At 54.3% G+C, this 26,923-nt stretch overlaps 1 protein-coding gene across 1 annotated transcript in view; it reads right to left on the reverse strand.

Moving 5' to 3' along the window:
* The window catches only part of ALPK2 (alpha kinase 2), a 535,735-nt gene that overhangs the window by 193,649 nt on the left and 315,163 nt on the right, over positions 1-26,923 (reverse strand). The gene's annotated exons all lie outside the window — the stretch shown is intronic.

The following is a 26,923-nucleotide window of genomic DNA, read 5'->3' on the forward strand; positions in this document are numbered from 1 at the left end:
ACATGCGAGCCAGGCTTTAATAATGCAAAACGAAATTTGGGAAATTTTCATTAAAACCATTACTGGCATTCTACCAACAAAAAGTAATTCCTGTTTTGACATACGGGGCTGAAAATGCCTTATTCTGTCCTCATGAGTTTTGGGTGTCCTTAGAGAACTGCTTTTGGTGTAAAGTTTTGGCGCTCCCAAAGGGACTGACAACAGCGTGCATAAGATATGAGTTATCACTCATATCGATTCACGCCAGGATTATTTGGAGTACATTAACAGGGTAATTCATAGAATTTTGCACAAAAGTGGCGCACACGGCTGGCGCACAGTGTGCGCGTGCGAATGTCTGCGCCAGTCGCATGCGCTAAAATCGATTTCCACGCACAGCGTATTCATGGATTTTAGCCTCCAAAACCAGCCATGGCGCAGAGTGGCGCAGCGACCCTGCAGCAGCGCCAGTTACGCCCCCAAAAACGCCCTCGCGCAAGGAAAAGCCATCAAAATTCCCAATTCAGCGCAAAGGGATGCGTTAACCCTGGACCAGTTTCCAGGGCTTCGTAACCACAAAGCCAAGCGGGGAACGTGTATTACTTGGGTGCGCGTGAAGTTTCACACGCGAAAGGGCCTGTGCGAGTGGGGTACGTGTATTCCTGGGCTTCGCGTGAAGTTTGACACGCGAAAGGGCCCTGTGCGAGCGGGGTACGTGTATTATTGGGTTCGCGGGAAGTCTCACACGCCATTACAGCAGGGTACGTGTATAACTGGGGTTCGATGAAGTTTTACACGCGAAAGGGCCCTCTGCGAGTGGGGTACGTGTATTCCTGGGGTTCGCGTGAAGTTTGACACGCGAAAGGGCCCTGTGCGAGCGGGGTACGTGTATTGCGGGAAGTCTCACACGCCATTTCAGCAGGGTACGTGTATTATGGGGTTCACGAGAAGTCTCACACGTGAAAGGGCCCTGTGCGAGCGGGGTACGTGTATTATGGGGTTCGCGGGAAGTCTCACACGCGATTTCAGCAGGGTACGTGTATTATGGGGTTCGCGGGAAGTCTCACATGCCATTTCAGCAGGGTACGTGTATAACTGGGGTTCACAGGAAGTTTGACACGCGCAAGGGCCCTGTGCGAGCGGGGTATGTTTATTATAGGGTTCGCGGGAAGTCTCACACGCCATTTCAGCAGGGTACGTGTATAACTGGGGTTTTCGGGAAGTTTTACACGCGAAAGGGCCCTGTTCGAGTGGTATACATGTATTCCTGGGGTTCGCGTGAAGTTTTACATGCGAAAGGGCCCTGTGCGTGTGGGGTACGTGCATTCCTGGGGTTCGCGTGAAGTTTGACACGCGAAAGGGCAACGCCCGTGCGCGACACCTCACAGACACGGTTACGCGCAAAGGGCCTTTGGTCCAATGAAATCGCGTACGTTTGCTGACCCGCTTACGCGCTAAGGGCTTTTCCTCGAATTACACGCTGACGTGCACATTTTTCACGTGCCAAATCACTCCGTATCAAGCTGCTCACGCATACACACACGGAAGACCATGCTCCTGCCCTGAAGGCCATTTTCCTGCCCCCCACAGCCCTGAGCACGCTCCCACCTGCCATCTGCTGCTGCCTGACTGTCTGCTGCCCACGTGCCCTGCTATTTGGTGCCTGCTCATCAGCCATCTGCAGGGGTCCAGTTGCTGTGTCCACCCCTGCTGGAACAGAAGACTCCCGACTGGGATACCATCACTCCACAGCCCAGCCCCAGGACCCAGTTGCCCACCCACTCCTGCCTCTGGGGTTAACATGTTGGGCACATCTCCATCCAGCACCACTGGCAACCCCCAGCCAGAGAGGCAGAGGGCCACCAGCTTCACTGCCACCGAAGTTGGTGTCCTGGTGGAGCATGTACTGGGGCATTATGATGCCCTCTTCAGAACATCACGCGCCAACAAGGAAAGACGGGAGAGGATCTGGGACGACGTAGTGGTTGCCATCAACGTGGAGGGGGTGGCAACCCGCAACATGAAGCACGTCAAGAAGCGCTGGGACGACTTCAGGTCCAGGACCCTCCACAAGGCCCGGCGCCTCACGGAGGGGGGCCGGGCACGCCTGAGTAACATCCAGATGAGGGTCCTGGAACGCGTAGGCCCAGCGCTCCACACCCAGATCCTTCGGAGGCAGACCCGTCCGGAGTTGAGCGGTAAGTGGCCAAGCATTGCTGTGTGGGACAGGGCATGTTGCAGTGTGCTGCTAGTCTGATGCTTGCCTGTATGTGTGACATAGGCCATGTATGGATGTGTGTGTGCAGGGACATCATGGTCATGCATGTGAGACCAGCTATGTGTGAACCACATGCTTGGTGCATGTGTTTTAATGCAACATGGGGAGCTCTATGCCGAATGCACACATGAAAGCATGGCTGTCTCTGTTCCTGGACATGAAGGGGGGTGAGGAATGGGTGCTGATGTCATGTACTTGTATGGTGCACGTGTGTGTGTGTGCCAGAGAAGTGTGTGTGTGACTTTGAAACGCCATGGCTGCATGTGACTTTGAAGGCAACATCTTGGTTTACAGGGGCCCTTCTACAGGGGCCCTTCTACAGGGGCGCCGGGACTGTTTCTGCATGTGTGTTGTGTGCATTGACCCATGGGTTGTGGAATGACAGGATGGAAGTGACATTTGACAGTGCCACTCATGTGTTATTGCTTCCTGTCTAGGGTATTTTGTACTGTACCCTGATGCTTGTGTTCTATGTCTCCCTCTATGCAGCGTCAAGTGAAGAAGAGGGCGGAGACGGCGCTGTGGAGCCAATGCCTCCACTGGGCGGCGACGCAAGGCCCAGCCACCCTCCCAGGAATTACCATCATCCGGGATCGAGGGGGCTGGTGCTGCGTCTGCCACAACGGCTGTGGCAGAAGGGCCGGGTGAGCCCCCACAGGGGCTTCCAATGGCGGAAGACAGTGTGGAGACATCCAGGTTGGTGGTCTCCACAGAGGAGGAGGAGCCCGCTACTGAGCCGCACATGGGCCCGGTGGGGGAAGTACCACTGGTGCAAGAGGTGCAGGACTGGGCCGGGGGCAGGAGGCAGCAGAGGTCACCGCGGAGGGGCCTGTGCATGTCGCTGTCCCTGACCCTGTGACTGCACCACCATGCACCAGCAGGGAGGCACCGTCCCAGGACCATCCGCAGGTAGGGGAGAGTGCCATGTCATCTGCCTCTCCACTACCTGCAGACGAGGGGTCCCACGAACGTATGGTCTCCGACCTGGTTGGTGGGTCCCTACATGTGTTGCGCACTCTGGCGGACCTCTCCTCCTCTGTGGAGACTATGCGCCAGTCGTTCTCCACACCGTCTTCCGGCCCAGATTCCACCAGGGCCCCCTGTGGACCTGGCCCGACCAACACAGCCAGCTTGGTGGAGTTCACATCCCTGCCACAGTCGGGGGTCGTTGGCCCAGCAGGGGAGGACACCACAACTGGAGACCAGCTGATGGAGGATGTGCAGGCACCATCAGACACGGCACATGGACAGCAGGAGCAGGCTCTAGGTGGGAGCAATGATGGCTCGGGGCCTTCAACATCAGAGGGGCAGGCATCGGACAGAGGGCAGGAGGACTCAGGACTGGAAGTGTCTTCCGTGTGGCAGCGGTTAGGCCATGCTATAGATACGGAGCAGCAACGGGCAGAAGAGGCACGGCTCACGATGGTCAGGGCGGAGAACTCTATGCGGAGGGCCCAGAGGCGGGCCGAGGGCCTCGAGGCAATTCACAGGGAGTTGGAGGAGAACATGTCGTCGTCCCTGCGAACCCTCGGGGCCATGGAAGAGGACCGACTCCAGGACATTGAGCAGGAGCTCGATGATGCCCTGGCCCGGGACATCCAAAAGTGAGCTGTCGGATAGCCTGCTGCCCTTGTAAATAGTTTTTAGAGTTAGGTTTCCTTTATGTTTTCCTTTTATTTGTGGTCAATGGACAATGCCACCCAAATTTGTATATAGTCATATTTTTAGGTAGGTAGGTTTCATTTGTTTGGTTGGGATCATGGACCCTTTACATCCTTGGACAATGGATTGTATATAGTTTCATCATGTATCCTTTTTTTTTTGTTTTGCATTATGGACATGGAGCAATGTTTTTTTTTTCCCGGACAATGGATTGTAAATAGTTTGACAATGGATTGATTTTTCTCTTTTTTTTGGTTATGAACATGAAGCAATGGATTTTTTTTTTTTACATTTCCTTTGGATTTGCGTTGTTGGAGGCTGACTTTGGACTGTTTTTCGTTCAAATTCATATGGATTGGCTGTCATTTTCATTCAATCATCATTTTCACATGCTTTTCATTTCATGTTTCATATTTTGGTATGCTTTCATTTCATTTTTGATTTCATGTACATAATACATTTTCATTTTTTAGTTCCATGTGTGGGATTCGCTCATTGGCTTGATGCAGGTGAAAATGTGAGTTTACACAAGCAATGGCAACCAGTGTATGTGTGTGACGGACATGCGTTGATGTACATAGTTTAAACTTTTGGTTTGTGTCATGAGATCAGCATTTCACTGCTGGGGGGTGGGGGTGCAAGGGGACATGAGTGGGGGCCTGCTGGCAGGTGCCCTGAACTGCTGGGGGTTGGGGGTGCAGGGGGACATGAGTGGGGACCTGCTGGGGGGTGGGGGTGCAGGGGGACATGAGTGGGGGCCTGCTGGCAGGTGCCCCTGACTGCTAGGGGGTGGGGTGCAGGGGGACATGAGTGGGGCCTGCTGGCAGGTGCCACTGACTGCTGGGGGGTGGGGGTGCAGGGGGACATGTGTGGGGGCCTGCTGGCAGGTGCACTGCACTGCTGGGGGGTGGGAGTGCAGGGGGACATGAGTGGGACATGAGTGGGGCCTGCTGGCAGGTGCCCCTGACAGCCTGACAGCTGGGGGTTGGAGGTGCAGTGGGACATGAGTGGGGGCCTGCTGGCAGGTGCCCCTGACTGCTGGGGGGTGAGGGTGCAGGGGGACATGAGTGGGACATGAGTGGGGGCCTGCTGGCAGGTGCCCTGCACTGCTGGGGATGGGGGTGCAGGGGGACATGAGTGGGGGCCTGCTGGCAGGTGCCCCTGACTGCTGGGGGGTGGGGGTGCAGGGGGACATGCGTTGTTGATCAGTACTGCAAGGTGACATGTGGCTTGGCTGGGGGGCATGCCCATGGTGGATGGGCTGCCTGCGGGACATGACCAGGGGTGCAGGGTAGTCCCCTGTGGTGTGGGCTGCCTGCAGGGTCCGTGGAGGGTGTAGAAGGAACACCTGGGAGGACCCACACTGCCAAATCATGTGTGGGACACCCCTGCATCCCTGAAATACACGTACCCTGATGAAATCGCGTGTGAGACTTCCCGCGAACCCCAGTTATACACGTACCCTGCTGAAATCGCGTGTGAGACTTCCTGTGAACCCCATAATACACGTACCCTGCTGCAATCGCGTGTGAGACTTCACGTGAACCCCAGGAATATTGGCCCTGTGTGAGCAGGGTATGTGTATTACGGGGTTCACGGGAAGTCTCACACGCGATTTCAGCAGGGTACGTGTATTATGGGGTTCGCGGGAAGTCTCACACGAAATTTCAGCAAGGTACGTGTATTATGGGGTTCGTGGGAAGTCTCACGTGATTTCAGCAGGGTACGTGTATAACTGGGGTTCGCGGGAAGTCTCACACGCGATTTCAGCAGGCTACGTGTATTACGGGGTTCGCAGGAACTTTCACACGCGAAAGGGCCGGTGCGAGTGGGGTACGTTTATTACGGGGGTGCGCGGGAAGTTTCACACACGATTGGGCTGGGTACATGTATTTCAGGGGTGCGCGGGAAGTTTCACACGCGATTGGCCTGGGTACGTGTATTTCAGGGGTGCGCGGTAAGTTTCACATGCTATTGGCCTGGGCACGTGTATTTCAGGGGTGCGTGGGATGTTTCACACGCGATTGGGCTGGGTACGTGTATTTCAGGGGTGCGCGGGAAGTTTTACACGCGATTGGCCTGGGTACGTGTATTTCGGGGGTGCGCGGGAAGTTTCACACGCGATTGGCCTGGGTACGTGTATTTCGGGGGTGCGCGGGAAGTTTCACACGCGATTGGCTTGGGTACGTGTATTTCGGGGGTGTGAGGGAAGTTTCACACACGATTGGCCTGGATACGTGTATTTCGGGGGTGCGAGGGAAGTTTCACATGCGATTGGAGCAGGGTACGTGTATTACTGGGCTGTGCATGAAGTTTCACACACGATTTTGCTGTCAGAGCAGGGAACGCGTATTTCAGGGGTGCGCGGGGAGTCCTACACGTGAATTGGCAGTGTGGGTCCTCCCAGGTGTCCCCTCTACCCCCTCCCCGGCCCCTGCAGGCAGCCCACACCACAGGGGACTACTCTGCACCCCTGGTCATGTCCCGCAGGCAGTTCATCCACCATGGGCATGCCCCCCAGCCAAGCCACATGTCACGTTGCAATATGATCACCAACTCATTTCTCCCAGCACCCCCACCCCCCAGAATGAGGGGCACCTGCCAGCAGGCCCCCACTCATGTCCCCTAGCCCCCCCACCCCCCAGCAGTGAGGGGCACCTGCCAGCAGGCCCCCACTCATGTCCCCCAGCCCCCCATCATTGACAGGCACCTGCCAGCAGGCCCCGACACATGTCCCCCAGCACTCCCACCCCCCAGCAGTGAGGGGCACCTGCCAGCAGGCCCCGACACATGTCCCCCAGCACCCCCATCCCCCAGCAGTGAGGGGCACCTGCCAGCAGGCCCCCACTCATGTCCCCCAGCCCCCCCACCCCCCAGCAGTGAGGGGTACCTGCCAGCAGGCCCCGACACATGTCCCCCAGCACCCCCACCCCAAAGGAGTGAGGGGCACCTGCCAGCAGGCCCGCACTCATGTCCCCCAGCCCCCCATCCCCCCATCATTGACAGGCACCTGCCAGCAGGCCCCGACACATGTCCCCCAGCACCCCCAACCCCCAGCAGTGAGGGGCACCTGCCAGCAGGCCCCCACTCATGTCCCCCAGCCCCCCCACCCCCCCATCATTGACAGGCAACTGCCACCAGGCCCCGACACATGTCCCCCAGCCAACACGTCATCACAATCCAGATCCCTGGCCTGGCTCTTATGGCCACCCAAATTCCACCCCAGTCCAAACACCCAACCAAGCTTTACATCCACTCCAGATTGAAATCCCCATTACATGATAGATCACAAATAAGCAGTATGCGCATGAGTACAAGTCTGTCAGACCCACACAATGGCAACACATGACTGAGAAAACCCACATTGTGACATGCATGAAACCAATGAGAGAAGACCACACATTGAAGTAAGAAACAAAAATGTATTCAAGTCAAAATGAAGGGAATGAAATCAAAACACAGAATAATGCCAATAATAATCAAAATGCAGCACGTCCCATAACATGATAAATAAATAAAATGAGAATCCAAATTAATCCAAATGAAAATGTGTCCAAAGTCACCGTCCAACAAAGCAAATCCAAAGGGAAAGAAAAGCGTAATATCCATTGCTCCATGGTGAAAAAACAAAAAAGATGAAGGAGAAAAATCCACTGTAAAACTATGTACAAATAGCAAATCCAGGGTCCATGAGCCCAACGACATAAATGAAACCTACAATGAAACCTACCTAATTACTAACTATATACAAACATGTGGGGCATAGTCCATGCGCCCCAAATGAAAGAAAAAAGAAATTAAACTTAACACTAATGAACTATATACAATGGCGGCGGGCAAGTCCAACGGCTCACTTGTTGATGTCATTGGCCAGGGCATCATCGAACTCCTGTTCAATGTCTTGGAGGCGGGCCTGTTCACTGGCCCCGAAGTCTCGCAGGGATAACGCCATGTCCACCTCCAACTCCCTGCGAATTCCCTCGAGGCACTCAGCCTGCCTCAGCGCCCTGCGCATGGAGTTCTCCGCCCTGACCATTGTGAGCCGTGCCTCCTCTGCCCGCCGCCGCTCCGCACCTATCCGCTGGCCCAACCGCTGCCACACGGAAGACAATCCCATTCCAGGGTCCTCCTGCCCTCCGGCCGATGCCTGCCCCTCTGATGTAGATGGCCCCGAGCCATGATGCTTCCCATGTTGAGCCTGCCGCTGCCTACGACGCAACTGCCTCTGCCAGCACAACGGCATCCAGGCTGATGGAATCCACTGATGCCATCGTGCACGTGCCCTGGCCAATGATGCCGGCACATCCTCAATCTGCTGGGGTCCAGTTGCTGGGGTGTCCACCCCTGCTGACCACCGACTCCCGTCTGTGGCAGGGATGGGATCCCCACTGAGCCGGCTGCGTTGGTCAGGGCAGGTCCACAGGGGGCCCTGGTGGCATCTGGGCCGGAAGACGGCATGGAGAACGACTGGTGCATAGTCTCCACAGAGGAGGAGAGGGCCGCCAGAGTGGCCGACACATGTACAAAACCCCCGACCATGGACACTCCCAACTGTGCCACGTTGGCACGCTGCTCTTCGTGATGACATGCGTGCTCCCCCCGGGAAGCACGCACATCATCACGAATGTCACGAGTGCGCAATGCGACACCAATCAGGACCTTCTCCATACGGTCAGGGGTCCCCTCGTCCGCAGGTAGAGGAGTGTCAGATGACATGGACATCCCCCCTACCTGCGGACAGGCCTGGTATGGGGCATCCCTGCTGGTGCATGGTGGTGCAGTCACAGCGTCAGCGACAGTGACATGCACAGGCAACTCCACAGCAACCTGTGCTGCCTCCTGCCCCTGCCCCTGGACTGCACCACTTGCACCAGTGGTACCACCCCCACCAGGCCCCATGTGTGGCTCAGTAGCGGCCTCCTCCTCCTCTGTGGAAACCACCAACCTGGGTGGCTCCACACCGTCTTCCGCCGTTGCAAGCCCCTGTGGGGGCTCACCCACCCCTTCTGCTGCAGCCATAGTGGCAGACGTAGCACCAGTCCCCTCACTCCCGGACGATGGTAATTTCTGGGAGGGTGACTGGGCCTTGTGTCGCCGGCCGGTGGGGGCATCCCCGCCGCTTTGCTCCACAGCGCCGTCTCCGCCCTCTTCATCACAAGCCGCTGTGTAGAGGGAGACATAGAACACAAGCATCAGGGTACTGTACAATGGTCCCCTAGACAGGAAGCAATAGCAGATGAGTGGCACTGTCAAACATCACTTCCATCATGTCCCTCCACAACACAAGGGTCAGTGCATGCAAAACACATGCAGTAACAGGCATGGCGCATGCTATGAACATTAGCATACATGTCCAAGGGACTCTTGAAACATACAATGCTGGTTTGAAACTCACATGCATCATGGGTCATGCCTATCACATGCACACACTTCACCGTAGTTTCATCCGTCTGGCCTCGTACACCCCTGACACAGTGGATACAAGGATGAGTAGGCTGCATCAGTGAATCTGAACATTGTCACAGACATGTGTCATGCATCCATGGCATTTACAAGTCACAGAAACGCAAGTCAGACACACAGACATGGACACCATACATGTCCATGACAGCAGCACCCATCTCTCACACCCCATCCATGTCCAATAACAGAGACAGGCATGCATTAATGTGTGCATTCCGCATGCTGCTCCGCATGTTGCATTGTAACACATGCACCAACCATGTAGTTCACACATTACTGGTCTCACATGCATGACCATTATGTCCCTGCACACACACATACGTACATGGCCTGTGTCACACATACAGGCAAGTATCAGACAACCAGCACCCTGCAACATGCCCTGTCTCACACAGCAATGCTTGGGCAGTTACTGCTCAACTCCAGACGGGTCTGCCTCCGAAGGAACTGGGCGTGGAGCGCTGGGCCTACGCGTTCCAGGACCCTCATCTGGATGGTACTCATGCTGCCCCGGCCCCCTTCCATGAGGTGCCAGGCCTTTATGAAGGTCCTGGACCTCAAGTCCTCCCAGCGCTTCTTCACTTGCTTGATGTTGCGGGTTGCCACCCCCTCCGCGTTGATGGCAACCACAAAGCCGTCCCAGATCCTATCCCGTCCTTCCTTGTTCGCGCGTGATGCTCCGAAGAGGGCATCATAATGCCCCAGGACATGCTCCACCAGGACACCAACTTCCTTCTGACTGAAGCTGGTGGCCCTCTGCCCCTCTGGATGGGGGTCGCCAGTTTTCTCAGATGGTGTTTGCCCCGACATGGCGAGACCCGAGGCAGGCGTGGGTGGGCAACTGTGTCCTGTGGCTGCGCTCTGGAGCGATGGTATCCCAGTCGGGAGTCTTCTGTTCCAGCAGGGGTGGACACAGCAACTGGACCCCTGCAGATGGCTGATGTGCAGGCACCAAATAACAGGGCACGTGGGCAGCATGCAATCAGGCAGCAGCAGATGGCAGGTGGGAGCGTGCTCCGGGCTCTGGGGGGCAGGAAAATGGCCTTCAGGGCAGGAGCATGGTCTTCCGTGTGTTTTCGCGTGGCCAGCTTGATACGGAGTGATTTGGCACGTGAAAATCTTGCACGTCAGCGTGTAATTTGAGGAAAGGGCCTTAGCGCCTAAGTGCGTCAGCACACGCAAGCGAATCCATTGGACCAAAGGCCCTTAGTGTGTAGGCGCGTAAGTTACATTACGCGTGCGGGCGTTTCCCTCATAGCACGTGATGACAGAGCACACGTGGAAAAACTGCACATCCCAGTGTCATCGCGTGTAATTGGATGAAAGCGGCAGTGTACACGCGTCTCTGACGTGTACGTGTGGGCCGGTTTAAAAGCTGCATGTAGGACGCCATTTTCTTGTACGTGCTTTTCGTGGAGAGCGAGTGGGTGAAATCTGTACTTCTTGTCGGTTCACACGTGATTACTTCACAGCGTTTCTAGTTCGTACTCCCTGTTACCTCTGACAGCTCTTTTCTGATTTTTTGTTGGGCCTGTTTCCTCAAACAGAGTTCACTTCTCCTTTTGTCCTGTCTCCTCCCTTTGGCGGGGGTGTTGCCAACGCGCACACATGCGTATTTTTCACGTTCTTTTTCCAGGCAGACGGTGAGTTCCGCACGTACCTAGCAACTGTGCTTGCCCCGTGTGTCGCGTTCCCCTTCAGAGGTCATTGTAGACTGCGTGTATTACGCGTATGCTTATTTTTGTGTTTCCGGGTGCCACAGCGTAGTGCGGGTTCATTCTTTCACGCACGTGGTCTACGAGGGGTTGCGTGCATGTTTATTTTTGATTTTGGGCTGCCTGTGCATTGCGTGACCCGTCATCTTCCCCCAGGGGTCACAGAAGGCCTTGTTAGAGCACTAGGGTACCAATTCCATCCGGTATCCTACCCCTTTGACCCACAATTGCCCAGGACAATAGTTTACTGCAACTCCCATATGCACAACAACATCAGTTCCATGGTTGGGAGGCGACCAAGCGGTAAGGGGGGCAAAGGTGGCCGACCCTCAAGAGGTGGGCGTGGTGGGTGCGGTAGGGGACGTGGCCGGGATTTGCAGGGTGCCCCTATGCACCCATGTGTGGAGGAACAATCAGGGACACACATGCCCCCCCCATGGTTGAGGGAAACGTGGCTGACACCATCCAAGCTCAACCCCTGTTGGACCAGCCCATTGTGGCACCTGACCTGGCACAGGATGAGTCCCTGGCTGACTTCCAGGTCAGCAAGTCTAGGCCACGTGTGGTGGTGCAAGTTGTTGTCACCAATCCACATGGAGTTGGGGCAGCTATGTCATCTGCTGCCCCCCAGTATGCAGGGTGGGGAGGCTGCAGGGTCAGCTGCAGCTCCATCCGCCCCAGCTCTGACTCTCCCAGCCAGGACAGTGTCAGTCCCAGTCCATAAAACTGACGTTCCCCCTGCCAACATTACCCTGCAACCAATGCCTGCATCAAGACCTATGGTCATTGTGCATTCCCACACTCCTACTACCCAGTCCACCGGTGATTCTGCCCCTACTGACCAGAGCGGCGTAAGCCACTCTGGCTCTGCTCCACCTTTAAAGAAGAGGAAGAAGGGTGCTCTGGCATGACAGGCTGAGACCCCAGACACGGCTACACAGTCCGGTACCTCAAGGAAGCCTTGCTTCAATGATACGGAACTTGATGCACTTGTGGGCTATGTGTCGGCACATAGCCACGAAATGGTGGTGACTGCAGGGTGCAAGACCACACCTGGTCAACGTAAGGCACACTGGCAGACCATCGCCGACCGCATAAGTGCCCTTGGATTTGTGAGGCGCTCAGCTGATGATTGCTACAAGCGGTGGAATGACCTGAAACGCAGAGCAAAGAACAAGCTGGCCTCAAATAATGCCGCTACTCTGGTGACTGGCGGTGGGTCTCCACAAGAGGACAACAACCTCACTGAACATGAGTCTGTTGCTGGGGCCTTCGTCACAGAGGAACAGATCCAAGGTGTGGGAGGACTACCTGATTATGATGCTTTGTCCGGTGAGTGCCCATGCATGTGTGTGTAATGCATGTGTATGTTGTTTGGGTGACGGGTTCTGATTGAGTGCCAGGTGAGGGTGTGTGTGCCTGAGTGGTATGGGTCACCCATGTGCTTCATCCAAAACATTCAGCGCCCTTGGATTTGGGTGTGACAGTATCCCTTCTGCCCACATTAGTAATTTGGCTCAACATTACGGCAGTTGACCTTGAAGTGGCATCTTGCAACAACATTGTTTGTATTTTTCAGTGTTCGTTCAGGCTGATTGTTTCAATTCTCCCACTTTTGCTACGCATTCCTCAGCCCTATTGTCACATTTGTGACATGTTTCTGTCATTGATGAACCCCACATTGGACCACATGTGTTACCTTGTTAGATGATTGATTTGGCCATTCAGGCAAATTGAGTATTGGCCTGATCACAGGAATTTTTGGGGCCTGTTTGAATGTTGAACATGATAGTTGTTTCCTGTCATGTTGAAGTGACAAACCATTGATGTGTACATTGGCCTGCAATCACTGTATTTTTGTACACTGGATGTGTTGCAGTGTGTGGCACATGCCTATTTTGTCACACTATGTAGCATTTCTCATCTCATCATGTCCATCTCACATGGATGGCTGACAGTATTCATTCACCGACATATGGATGTACTTGTGGAATGTATCATGGCTATGGTGCATGCCATCTGTGTGATGGCATGTGTCATGTATGTGTATTGGACATGCCACTCACAGCCCAATGTGTGATGGCAGTGCTACCCAGCATGCAGCAAATGTGTTGCTCTTCCATGTAGGTGTCATCAGTGTCTACCTTTTGGCTCCCCTTCAAACTCAGTGACAGTGCATGCATGGGAGGGTTATAGTCATGTGGGACATGTGTAAATCATGTACTGGTTCTGTAGCTTGTCAGGCCTATTTGTGTGCTATGGTGCTAATGCCTGTTTCCATTTTTTGTCTTTCATGTTTTTGCAGGGGATGACGCACTTGATGCTGTTGAGGTTTAGGAGATGGTGCAGACCCAGGAGGAATCTCAGGCACGACCGGGCACCAGTGGGGGACGTGGTGTGGTGGTGGGTGAGAACACAATCTTGCTGCAGACCATTCTGTCGAGGGGTGCCTCTGGGTGCACCTCCCCAGACCTCTATGCAGGTGCTGATTCGGATGATGAGACCTATGTGGCGTTGCAGGTAAGTGTTTTTGGCAGGGATTCTGTTCTGTCCAACCCACCTGTACCAGGGGTAGAACCCTCTATGGGGATGTCAGTGTTGTTAAGTCCACCTTTGGTGGTTACGGATGCAGGGTCACACTCCACAACATCTGATCCTGTTTCTGGGCCAGCAGATCAGAGGGGGAATGCAGTCCTGCAGCCTCAGGCAGTGCCGGCACAGCAAGGCGCACATCGCCTTGCCCCAAACAGGTGTGGTGCCCGCCGACGCGATGGCCGTACGCCACCAGGCAATACCTCATGGGAACAATCCATTTACGGTATGACAACCCAACAGGCAGCATCAGTTGAGATGATGGCTCAAGCAATGGAGAGGGTGGCCACTTCCATTGTCTCCCCTGAAAGGCAGATGGAGCTACTACAGCAGGCAACAGACTCCATTTGCCAATCACACAGGGAGGACATGTTGGCGTCCAACAGGGACAGACGGGCGGCACTGGAGATTCTACGCCAATCGATATCAATAGAGTCCCAGGGCCACAGGGAAGCCCTGAGGGTAGAATTCCATCACCTCAGGGAGACTCTTGTTGACCTTGAGGCTTCCACTAACTTGAAGACAGAACAGCAGCTGGAGCGGCTCACACATTTGCTCTCATCTGAGATGCAGGCAACTCGGGAGGAGATCCTTGCATCACGTCAGGTGCTGCATGGGGATCTCCGCACTATAATCCTCCAAAACGAGACCTTCCACACCCGCATGCTTGCTGCCATGGAGGACCATACCAGGGCTTTGCGTGGGCTGCCTCCCATAGCACCACCACCTCCTGTGGCAGCACCACCTCCTGTGGCAGCAGCAGAGGGTGATAGCGACAGCAGCAGTTCTCTCACATTGGCATAGCCGTGCAGGCCATGAGCCCATGGAGGTGTTTTTTTTCCCAACATCCACACAGGTGGCTGTTGGTGCGCACCCTGACCTCGGACCTCCTGGGTGCCCCCCCCCCCCCTCTGGCCCCCACATGTCCATTTTTGATTTTTGGCAATGTGTTGCCTTGTGTGGCTCCCGTGGGCATCCACTGTATTCTGGCTGGGCACATGCAGGCTTGTCCTGAGTTTGGGTTAGATGCTTGGGTTCGTGATACACACACCCCTCCTGCTTCCCATTTCCATGGGCTTGCAAAGGGTGTGCCCAAGTGACATTGACTTACACAGTGATGTAGGACTCCCATGAGCTGTGTGGGCAGTCTGTAGTCAATACTGTGTATACATTCCTAGTGGATATTGTTGTTGAATTGTACACTGCATGGTGCATTGCTATGTGCTTGTGCATCCATGTCTTTCGCCTAATTTGCAGGTTAATTCCTCATGTCTTCCCAAGGCCGTCTACTTCGGAGATGGAGTTCATGTTGTAAGCAGTGCACTTGGACATTTGCGTGGCAGCAGCACTGTACAGTTGGAAGTGGCCGATGTGCTGGCATGATCAGGTTGTAAGACTACCACTACTTTAACTTAGTACTGTCATGTTTATGCTATGTTTGAGGTTGTGTAGCTGCATTGTATTGTTGGTAAGTATTTGGTCATGTGTGTTAGTTTTACATTACTGGGAGCATATTGTGGGTGGGCAGTTTCCATTAAGGACACTGTACTTTGACACTTGTGTCATGTTTTGGGGGTTGCTTTGTTTGCTCTCACATAGCATGACATGCCATGGTGTGTTGGGTGGCGGTGCTGGGGAGGGGTTGGGTAACATGGCACTGTTGTCATCTTGTATTTTGCAAGGGGGTAATGATTTTTGCAGCATAGAAGTGTGCCTTTTGATGACACAGCATTGGTGGTGTTTGTGTAGGTAGGGATGCACACAATGTAACACTTCCAGGTGACCAATCTCAGGCTGGTATGGTTGTGACAGTTGACTGTCCCTTATGTCGTCATCATCATTGATTGTCAGCTGGTATGTGCCAGGGCTGTGTGCACTCCACAGGGGTGTGATTTTAGGTGAAGTAATTAGCCACCAGCTGCGTACGGGCTGCCTCACCCCGTTCCCTTTCCCCTCCCATGCGCAGCGGGCGTGCATGTGGTTGGGGATGTGGGGGCACCACCATGTCCACGGGCAGGCCCCGGCGTGTTGCAACGTTGTGCAGGACACATGCTGCCACTATGATCCTGCACACTACTGGGGGAGCGTATAACAGCTGCCCGCCAGAACGGTCAAGGGAGCGAAAGCGTGAGTTGAGCACTCCGAATGTGCGCTCCACTATGCCCCGGGTTGCAATGTGGGCTGTGTTGTATCTTACCTCGGGTGGCGTTGTGGGGTTCCGAATTGGCGTCATCATGTGGGTGCTCAGAGGGTAGGCACTGTCCCCTGGGGAGGTGGTGATGGGTATCTTTAATGGGGTTGTGACATTACTCAGTATCTGACATGCATGCATGTGCAGTGGCATTTATACTCACCGAGCAGCCATGTATCGCCATGCCGCCTAGCTTCTAGGTCCCGGTTTAGGGTTGACATTCTGTAAATGAAACTGTCGTGGGTGGACCCTGGATAGTTGGCATATACTGAAGTGATGATTCCCTTGGCATCACATACTACCTGTACGTTGATGGAATGCCAGTGCTTGCGGTTTCTATAGATGTGCTCTGATGCCCTGGGGGGACGTAGAGCCACATGGGTAGAGTCAATGGCACCTAGCACTTTGGGGAAGTGTGCCACCCCGTAAAAATCCTGGAGGACAGCCTGCCTTTCTGCAGGTGTTCTGGGCAGATATGTGTGCCTGCAGACTGATGGGCGTGCAGTCAACATGGCCAAGACCTGGTGTAGGCAGCGTGACTGCGTGGCCTGTGACACCCCCCCCCACTATAGCAGTTGTCCATTGAAACGATCCAGTGGCCAAGAATTGCAGTACATTGAGGACCTTATGCAGGGAGCTGAGTGCTTGGGAGCACAGGGTGGGTGATGTGAGGTCATCCTCCCACTCACTGACCAGGTCGAGTATTATGTGAGGTGGAAACCTGTACCTCCCATACACCTGGTCATCAGGCATCCCAAAAAGGCTGGTTCTGGGTGTAAAAATTCTGGGCCTGACTATGCTCCTCCTCCTCCTGCGGTATCCCACGACCACTGCTGCTAGGAATGGTATATTCATCCTGGCGTCTGTGCTTGTTTGTTGTTTGTGCGCACTTTTATGCTGCGCGGGTCCACGTACGCCTGCTTCCTGCGGCGTACGTGTTTCCTGATTAGCGCGTCTTTTTTGGCGCACGCCTTAGCCCCGTTCGATTCTATGAACACGTGTTTTGAACGTGCGTGTGGGCGTTCCGCGCACTTGCCTCCTGTACTTCCCCCGTGACGCCCACATTTTCACGAATTGTTCCCCATTCCGCGTGTCACGCCCCCTGTTCCTCCTACTTTTGTTGTGTGCGCCACGCTATGTGCGATTTCGCTGTGCGCTTAGCGCACGCTGTTTGAAGACGTGTGCACCAGCGTACGCTGTTTGAAGACGTGTGCGCCAGCGTGCGCCACGCAGAATTTTGGCGTCCATCCTGGGATTTCCACGCGCACAGACTTCCATGAATCGCTGTGCGCGGGTTTCGCTGCGATTTTCGCACTGGCACTGCGATTCGCACGCTTGCGCTGAAAATATCAGCGCACATTAATTCCATGAATCGGCCTGCAAGCCTATTTCGAAAAACATGCTGTCGAGCACAAATCCCACAATTTGACATCTTCTATAATGCAACACCAGCGAACTCTAGCTTTGTATCAATTTGGATGAACAGATGTGAGGCTCTATTAGTAGAATATGATATCACCTCAGCTATGCTCCACGAAAACCCTGTTGCGGCAAAATTAAATATCTGGCGGGCCGACTGGGAGCAAACTTGTACCCAGAGGGCTGCTGCAAAACTCAAGAGTGATGTGCCTCTTGAATCACGCGCTTTTAACAGCCTACAATGTTACATACTATTGTTTCCTGATCCGCAAGCACGAAGGCTGTTTATGCTATTCCGCCTAAATATGTTTAAAACTGCGGAGCGTTTATGTTCATGGAAAGGCAATGTCCTCTTAAATCCGGATTGTAGACTTTGCACGCAAGCCAAGGAATCTACCAAACATTTGGTGTTATTTTGCACAAAATTACAAACAGAAAGGACTATTCATTTGGACCCTTGGAGCTTAAACCATCCCTCCCTTTGTGCAGACGAGTGGTGGGCACATATGTTTCAGGGAACTGACTTGAAATTGATGCTTCCTTTAACAAGGCTATTAGCAATAATTGAACATTGTTTAATGATGGACTAAGCCGGAGACAGCTGAAGGCCAACTATAAGTTATTTGATTTGATGCAAACGATGAAGTGGGACTTGACGTGAAGGTCCGGAATCTGTGTGTGTGTTATTTGTTGTTGTTTGTTTATATGTTGTAACCAATTTTAAAGGTTTGATAAAAACCAATAAAATAAAATTTAAAAAACTGTCAAACAATGGTCATACCAAGCGGAACAAATTTCAAATTAGTGAATGAAGTTTATGACAGACTTCAATGGAGAAGTGCCCAGAAAGGTACAACCAGATCAAGCGATAACTCAAAGGTAGAACTACCAAAAGAAAAAAATGTGTTATGTTACATTTTAATATTTATTCACAAATAGATAAAATAGCATATTAACAGGGTAATTCATAGAATTTCGCAGAAAAGTGTCGCAAGCGGCTGGCGCAGAGTGTCCGCGTGCGATTGACTGCGCCAGGCACGTGCGCTAAAACCGATTTCCGCGCACAGCGTATTCATGGATTTTAGGCTCCCAAACCAGCCGTGGCGCAGAGTATCGCAGCGACCCTGCATCAGCGCCAGTAACGCCCCCAAGAACGCCCTCGCGCAAGGAAAAGCCATCAAAATCGCTAAATCATCGCAAAGGGCTGCGCTAACCCTGGACCAGTTTACAGGGCTGCCAAACAAGGAACGCAAAGCGGGTAACGTGCATATCAGGGGTACGCGTGAAGTTATACACGCGATTAGCCAGGGTATGTGTATTACAGGGGTACGCGGGAAGATTAACACGCGATTGGCCAGGGTACGTGTATTACAGGGGTACGCAGGAAGTGTAACACGCGATTAGCCAGGGTACGTGTATTACAGGGGTACGCGGGAAGTTAAACACGCGATTGGCCAGGGTACGTGTATTACAGGGGTATGCGGGAAGTTTAACACGCGATTAGCCAGGGTACGTGTATTACAGGGGTACGCGGGAAGTTTAACACGCGATTGGCCAGGGTACGTGTATTACAGGGGTATGCGGGAAGTTTAACATGCGATTAGCCAGGGTACGTGTATTACAGGGGTACGCGGGAAGTTTAACACGCGATTAGCCAGGGTACGTGTATTACAGGGGTACGCGGGAAGTTTAACACGCGATTGGCCAGGGTACGTGTATTACAGGGGTATGCGGGAAGTTTAACATGCGATTAGCCAGGGTACGTGTATTACAGGGGTACGCGGGAAGTTTAACACGCGATTAGCCAGGGTACGTGTATTACAGGGGTACGCGGGAAGTTTAACACGCGATTGGCCAGGGTACGTGTATTACAGGGGTATGCGGGAAGTTTTACATGCGATCAGCCAGGGTACGTGTATTACAGGGGTACGCAGGAAGTTTAACACGAGATTGGCCAGGGTACGTGTATTACAGGGGTAGGCAGGAAGTTTCACACGCGATTAGCCAGGGCACGTGTATCACAGGGGTACGCGGGAATTATCACATGCGATTTGGCTGTGTACGTGTATTACACGGGTACACGGGAAGTTTTACACGCGATTCGGCTGGGTACGTGTATTACAGGGATGCGATTTGGCCAGGTACGTGTATTACAGGGGTGCGCAGGAATTATCACACGCAATTTGGCTGGGTACGTGTATTACAGGGGTGCGTGGGAATCATCACACGCGATTTGGCTGGGTACGTGTATTACAGGGGTGCGTGGGAAGTCACACGCGATTAGGCTGGGTGGGTCCTCACAGGTGTTCCCTGTACACCCTCCACGGCCCCTGCAGGCAGCCTACAAAACAGGGGACTACCCTGCACACCTGCTCATGTCCCCCTGCACCCCCACCCCCCAGCAGTGCAGGGGCAGACTCCACCAGGCCCCCACTCATGTCTCCCACCACCCCCACCCTCCCGCCACCAGGGGCAGCCTCCACCAGGCCCCCACCCATGTCTCCCACCACCCCCACCCTCCCGCCACCAGGGGCAGCCTCCACCAGGCCCCCACCCATGTCTCCCACCACCCCCACCCCCCCGCCACCAGGGGCACCCTCCACCAGGCCCCCACCCATGTCTCCCACCACCCCCACCAGTGCAGGGGCAGCCTCCACCAGGCCCCCACCCATGTCTCCCACCACCCCCACCCCCCCGCCACCAGGGGCACCCTCCATCAGGCCCCCACTCATGTCTCCCACCACCCCCACCAGTGCAGGGGCAGCCTCCACCAGGCCCCCACCCATGTCTCCCACCACCCCCACCCCCCCGCCACCAGGGGCAGCCTCCACCAGGCCCCCACCCATGTCTCCCACCACCCCCACCCTCCCGCCACCAGGGGCAGCCTCCACCAGGCCCCCACCCATGTCTCCCACCACCCCCACCCCCCCGCCACCAGGGGCACCCTCCACCAGGCCCCCACTCATGTCTCCCACCACCCCCACCAGTGCAGGGGCACCCTCCACCAGGCCCCCACCCATGTCTCCCAACACCCCCACCCACCAGCACTGTGGGGCACGTGGCCAGCAGGCAGTCAGGCAGCAGCAGATGGCAGGTGGGAGCGTGCTCAGGGCTCTGGGGGGCAGTAATTTGGCCTCCTGGCCAGGAGCGTGGTCTCTCGTGTGTGAACGCGTGGACAGCCTGATAGGGAGTGAAATCCCACACGTCAGCAAAGGCCCTTAGCGCGTAAACCCGTCAACAGCATATGCGCGCCTATAGTCACCTGCACGTGCAGGAAATTGTTGCGTGACACGTCCCAGTGTCAAAGCGTGTGATTGGTGAAAATGGATCTACACGTAGAAGTGACAAAGCGTGTGATTGGTGAAAATGGATCTACACGCAGAAGTGACAAAGCGTGTGATTGGTGAAAATGGATCTACACGCAGAAGTGACAAAGCGTGTGATTGGTGAAAATGTATCTACACGCAGGAGTGACAAAGCGTGTGATTGGTGAACGTACACGCCGCGTAAGTGACGCTGTACGTGTGGGCCTGTATATAAGGTACATGTAGAACACCATTTCCTTGTACGTGCTTTTCGTGGAGAGCGAGTGGGTGAATTCTGTACTTCTTGTCGTTTCACACGCGATTTACTTCACGGCGTTTCCAGTTCGTATTCCCTGTTACCTCTGACAGCTTTTTCTCTTTTTTCTCTTTTACTGGTTTACCTGGGCCTGTTCCCTCAAACAGTGTCCCCTTCTACTGTTGTCCTGTCTTCTCAGACAGCGTACACATCTTCTTTTGGCGGGGGTTTAGCCAGCCAAACGCGCTCATTTTTCACGCACTTTTACCTGGCAGACGGTGAGTCACGCACGTATCCAACTTCTGTGCTTGCCCCGTGTGTAGCCTACCCCTTCAGAGGTCATTCTAGGCTGCGTGTGACACGCATACGTTCATTCTTGTGTTACTGGGTGCCACAGCGTAGTGCAGGTTTTTCTTTCTGCACACGTGGTCTAGGAGGGGTTGCGTGCACGTCATCTCCCTTTTTTGGGCCTCCTGTGCGTTGCGTGACCCGTCATCCTTCCCCAGGGGTTACAATCAGCCGTGCTAGAGCACTAGGGTACAATTACCATCTGGTACCCAACCCCTTTAACCCCCAATTGCCCAGGACAATTGTCTACAGCCACTCCCATACGCACATTAATATCAGTGCCATGGGTGGGAGGCGAGGATTCCGTAAGGGTGGCAAAGGTGGAAGAGCCACAAGTGGTGGCCGTGGTGGATCCGGTAGGGGACGTGGTCGTAACTTGCAGGGTGAGCCTGTCCCCCCATGTGTGGAGGACCAGTCAAGGGCACCCATCATCCCCCCCCTCCCCCCCCTCCCCCCTCCCGTTGAGGCTGAAGTGGCTGACACCATCCATGCTCAGCCCTTGTTGGACCAGCCCATTGTGGCACCAGACCTGGCTGACTCCATGGCTGACTTCCAGGTCAGCAGGGCTACGACACGTGCGCTGGTGCACGTTGATGCCATCATGCCACGTGGATCTGGGGCAGCAAGGTCATCTGCTGCACCAAGGAGGCAGGGCGGAGAGGCTGCAGGGGCAGCTGCGGCTCCATCCACCCCAGCCCTCACACACCCAGCCAGGACAGTGTCGGTCCTAGTCCATGCTGCTGACATTCCCCCTGACACCATCACACTAGAGCCAATGCCTGCACCAACTCCCATGCTGAGTGTGCAATCCCACACTCCTGATACAGAGTCCACCAGGGCTCCTGCCCCTAGTGTCCAGAGCGGCGCAGGACACTCAGGATCACCACCACCTTCCAAGCGGAAGAGGAAGAGTGCTCGTCCGGCACAGGCTGATGCCCCAGACACGGCTACACAGTCTGGCCCGTCCAGGAAGCCCAGCTTCACGGATGACGAACTGAATGCACTTGTCGAGTATGTGTCCGGACATGACAACGAGATGGTCATTGTTGCAGGATCCAAGACCACACCTGCACAACGCCAGGCACACTGGCAGACCGTTGCGGACATCGTAAGTGCCCTTGGAATCGTGAGGCGCACAGCCAATGATTGCTATAAGCGCTGGAATGACCTAAAGCGCAGGGCAAAGAGTAAGCTGGCCTCAAGTCATGCCGCAACTCTAGTGACTGGAGGTGGGTCTCCAGTAGTAGACATGGAACTCACTCCACATGAGTCAGTCCCTGGGACCTACGTCACGGAGGAACAGATCCAAGGCGTGGGAGATCTGGCTGATTACGAGGCATTGTCCGGTGAGTGCACATGCATGTGTGTGTCATCCATGTGCATGGTGTGTGTGTGAGGGCTTCTGTTCGGGTGCCAGGTGAGAGTGTGTGCGCCTGAGTCGTATGGGTCAGCCATGTGCTTCATGCAATCCTTCCTGCGCAGCTGCATTTGGCCATAGCAGTATCCCTTCTGCCAACAGTAGACATCTAGCACAACTGCACGCCAGTTGCCCTTGAAGTGTCACCTTGACACAACATATTTGCTTCTTTTTCACTGTTCATTCAGTCTGTTTGTTTGCATTCCACCACTTTCACTAGGCATGTCGCTGTCCACTAGTCACATGTCTGACATGGGTATGGTAAAGTGGAGTGACTTTGTTACCTGGATATCATTTGTACACACATGTCCCTGTGCAATTTGACCATTTCAGACTGGCAGCTCCAGGTGAAAAATCTGACCTGTTAGAATTAGAAAAGCTATTACATGCGGGAACTGGACTGAATGAATAGGTGCTGCCCTCCTCTCCATCTTCACTCAATAGCAATGGTACATGCCATCTGTGTGATGGCATGTGTGTTTCACCTGCCAATCACAGGCCAATGTGTGATGCCACTGCCAGGCAGCATGCAGAAAATTTGTTCATCTTCCATCTTGGTGTCATCAGTGTGTGCCATTTGCCTGCACTTCATACGCAGTGAGGGTGCATGCATGGGAGGGTTTTAGTCATGTGGGACATGTGTCAATCAAGTACTGGTTCTCTTGCTTCTCAGCCCTCAATGTGTGCCATGGTGCTAATGCCTGTTTCCATTTCTTTGTTTTCATGTCTTTGCAGGGGAAGACCCATCTGATACTGCTGGGGTTGTGGAGACCCAGGAGGTGTCCCAGGGCCGACCAACCACCAGTGAGGGACGTGGTGTGGTGGTGGGGGAGAACCCACAAGTGCTGCAGGTCGTGCTCTCAAGGGGTGTCTCTGGCTGCACCTCCCCCGAGCTGTACTCAGGTGTTGATTCGGATGAGACCTACGTGCCGTCGCAGGTGAGTGTTCCAGGGAGGGATTCTGTTCTGTCTCACCCACCTGCACCAGGGTCAGTACCCTCCATGGGGATGTCAGTGTTGGCAGCTACGCCTTCGGTGGTTACGGATGCAGGGTCACACTCCGCGACATCTGATCCTGTTCCTGGGCCAGCAGATCAGAGGGGGAATGCAGTCCTGCAGCCTCAGGCAGTGCCGGCACAGCAAGGCGCAGTTCGCCTTGCCCCAGACAGGTGTGGTGCCCGCCGACGTGGTGGCCGTACGCCACCCGGCAATACCGCATGGGAGCAATCCATTTACGGTATGGCTACCCAACAGGCTGCATCATCCGAGATGATGGCTCAGGCCATGGATAGGGTGGCCACTTCCATTGTCCCCCCAGAAAGGCTGATGGAGCGACTAGAGCAGGCAACCGACTCCATCTGCCAGTCACACAGGGAGGACATGTTGGGGTCCAACAGGGACAGGCGGGCGGCACTGGTGACTCTGCAGGAGGCCATCTCCATTGAGTCCCAGGGCCACAGGGAAGCCCTGAGGCAGGAGCTCCTACACCTCAGGACGACTCTTGTTGAGCTTGAGGCTTCAACACACCAAAGGACAGAACAGCAGCTGGAGCGTCTCACCCGTACGCTCTCAGCTGAGATGCAGGCAACGAGGGCGGAGGTCCGGGCATCCCGTGAGTTGTTGCATGGGGACCTCCGCACACTCATCCTCCAGAACCAGACCTACCACACCCGCATGCTTGCAGCCATGGAGGAGCAGACTAGGGCCTTGCGTGGGCTGCCTCCCATAGTGCAACCACCTCCGGATGCAGCTGCACAGGGTGATAATAGCGACAGCAGTGATACTCCCACAATAGGGTAGCCGTGTGGGCCATGAGCCCATGGAGGTGTTTTATCTTCCCAGGATCCACGCAGGTGGGTTCTGGTGTGCATCCTGTCCTCGGACCTCCTGGGTGGCCTCCCCAACCCCCCCGGGCCCATCAATGGCCATTTTTGATTGTTTCTTATTTTTATTTTTATTTTGATTTCTTTTATTCCCAATTTTTTTGGGACGATCTGTTGGCTTCGATCTGTTGGCTTCGATCTGTTGGCTTCGATGTGTTGGCTCCGATCTGTTGGCTCCGATCTGTTGGCTCCGATCTGTTGGCTCTGATCTGTTGGCTCCGATCTGTTGGCTCCGATGTGTTGGCTTCGATGTGTTGGCTTCGATCTGTTGGCTTCGATCTGTTGGCTTCGATCTGTTGGCTTCCGTGGTTCCTGTGGGCATACGCTGCATTGTGGCTGGGCACATGCAGGCTTGTAATGTATTTGGTTCAGATGCTTGGGTTTGAGTCACACACACCCCTCCTGCTTCCCGTTTCCATGGGCTTGCAAAGGGTGTGCCCAAGTGACAGTGAATTACACAGTGACGTTGGACTCCCATGAGCTGTGTGGCCAGTCTGTAGTCAATACTGTGTATACATTCATAGTGCATATTGCTGTTGTGTTGTACACTGCATGTTGCATTGATGTGTAACTCTTCTTCTGTGTCTACCTCCCAATTTGCAGGTCCCTTCCTCAAGTCCACACAAGGACCTCTAGTCTGGAGATGGGGACCATGTTGGCAGCAGTGCACCTACAACTCTACATGGCGCCAACACTGCACAGTTGGTAGTGGTGGGAGTGCAGGCATTTCCAGGTGGTGAGACTACTAATATGTAACATTTGTGATGTCATGTTAATGGTACTACGTGCTCAAGTATGTTGTTGGTCCGGCATTGCTGTGAGCATATCAGGTGTTGCAGGTTTCTAATAGTGCCACTGTACATAGTGAGAGTGATGTCATGTTGTGGGGATTACTTTGTTTACCTGCAATTAGCATGACATGGCACGGTGTGTCGTGTGGCAGTGCTGGGGTTGGGTTGGCTGACATGGCACTGTCCTCTTGTTGCATTTTGCAAGTGGGTATTCATTTTAGCTGCTTCAATGTGTAACTTCACAAAACTGCATTGGTGGTGTCTGTGTGGGTAGGGATGCACACATTGTGACACTTCCAGGTGAACAATCTCAGGCTGACATGGTATTCCCGGTTCATTCTCCAGACATTCATGATCAGTGTCAGGTTGAGTCATCATTGATTGTCAGATGGAATGTGCCAGGGCAGTGTGCACTCCACAGGGGTGTGATTTCTATGTGAAGTAATTAGCCACTAGCTGTGTACGGGCTGCCTCCCCCCGTGCCCTTTCCCCTCCCATGCGCAGCGGCTGTGCATGTGGTTGGGGATGTGGGGCCACCACCATGTCCACGGCCAGGCCCCGGCGTGTTGCAAGGTTGTGCAGGACACATGCTGCCACTATGATCCTGCACACTACTGGGGGAGCGTATAACAGCTGCCCGCCAGAACGGTCAAGGGAGCGAAAGCGTGACTTTAGCACTCCGAATGTGCGCTCCACTATGCCCCTGGTTGTAATGTGGGCTGTGTTATATCTTACCTGGGGTGGCGTGGTGGGGTTCCGAATTGGCGTCATCATGTGGGGGCTGAGAGGGTAGGCACTGTCCCCTGTGGAGGTGGGGATTGGTATCATTGGTGAGGTTGTGACCTTGCTCAGTATCCAACATGCATGCATGTGCAGTGGCATACATACTCACCAAGCAGCCATGTATCGCCATGCCGCCCAGCTTCTAGGTCCCGGGTTAGGGTGGACATTCGGTAAATGAAGCTGTCGTGGGTGGAGCCGGGATAGTTGGCATATACTGAGGTGATGATTCCCTTGGCATTACATGCTACCTGCACGTTGATGGAATGCCAGTGCTTGCGGTTCCTATAGATGTGCTCAGATGCCCTGGGGGGACGTAGAGCCACATGGGTGCAGTCGATGGCACCTAGCACTTTGGGGAATCGTGCCACTGCGTAAAAATCCAGGGCGGCAGCATGCCTTTCTGCAGGTGTTCTGGGCAGGTATATGTGCCTGCGGACTGATGGGCGTGCAGTCATGATGTTCAAGACCTGGTGTAGGCAGCGTGACTGGGTGGCCTGTGACACCCCACCCACTATGGCACTTGTCCGCTGAAATGATCCAGTGGCTAAGAAGTGCAGTACATTGAGGACCTTCTCCAGGGGGCTGAGTGCTTGGGAGCACAGGGTGGGTGATGTGAGGTCATCCTCCCACTCACTCACCAGGTCCAGTATGATGTGTGGTGGAAACCTGTACCTCCCATACACCTGGTCATCAGGCATCCCGAAAAGGCTGGTTCTGGGTGTGAATATTCTGGCCCTGACTATCCTCCTCCTCCTCCTTTGGTAGCCCACTGCCACTGCTGCTAGGAACGGTATGTTCATCCTGGCGTCTGAGCTTGTTATTGTTAAAGTCCGCAATTTTAT

Source organism: Ambystoma mexicanum, chromosome 6p, assembly GCF_040938575.1.
Source record: "Ambystoma mexicanum isolate Mex_15411 chromosome 6p, UKY_AmexF1_1, whole genome shotgun sequence".
NCBI lineage: Eukaryota > Metazoa > Chordata > Amphibia > Caudata > Ambystomatidae > Ambystoma > Ambystoma mexicanum.